The sequence below is a fragment of the Trichechus manatus genome, unplaced genomic scaffold (assembly GCF_000243295.1).
Source record: "Trichechus manatus latirostris isolate Lorelei unplaced genomic scaffold, TriManLat1.0 scaffold00037, whole genome shotgun sequence".
NCBI lineage: Eukaryota > Metazoa > Chordata > Mammalia > Sirenia > Trichechidae > Trichechus > Trichechus manatus.
This window is the reverse complement of record NW_004443973.1, coordinates 8,238,559-8,239,196: the sequence shown is the minus strand read 5'-3', so window position 1 is coordinate 8,239,196 and position 638 is coordinate 8,238,559.

Below are 638 nucleotides of genomic sequence, written 5' to 3'. Positions count from 1 at the left end.
GGGGGAGGCTTTCTCCGCAGGCATGTTCTTTGGTTCCGTGTCTCCTGAGAACTGTGGGCAGGTATTCACTGGAGTCCCTAGGCTGAAATTCGGCTTCTCTAAAGTGTCTTCCAAGCCTCAGTCTTTTGTATTAGACCCTAGGGACAGCTCTTTGTTTCTCCTTGGGGTGAGCCTGGCTCTCAGACTTGCACATGGCAATCTTTGAATATCGCCACGTCGGGATATTAAAGATGGATATTCCTGCATTATTCGCAGCATTGTTTCTATGACAAAAAGCACAGAGTTCATACATAGTCAAGACGTCTTTTTTCTGACGCCCTCACGTTGAGAAGCTGAAAAGGTATTTTACTGAAGTTCGGCTAAATTACAGAATCAGGTTCATCCAGAGGACAAATTTTCTATTCGATTAGCTGTATTTCAGCCGAGAGGACTGACCTCTAAACCCTTAACCTTTTGGACTCTAACTACCCTTCTCTTCTTTTTTTTTCTCTAACGTGGAGAGCTGTCTTTGGTAGCAGCATTTGAAAGGAGCTGCTATCCTTAGGCAAGTTGGAAAGTTGCTAAGATTCCTTCTTCCTAAAACTCCAATCTGTGAATACATCAAAGCATCTCTCAGGAGGGGAAAAAAAGTATATATT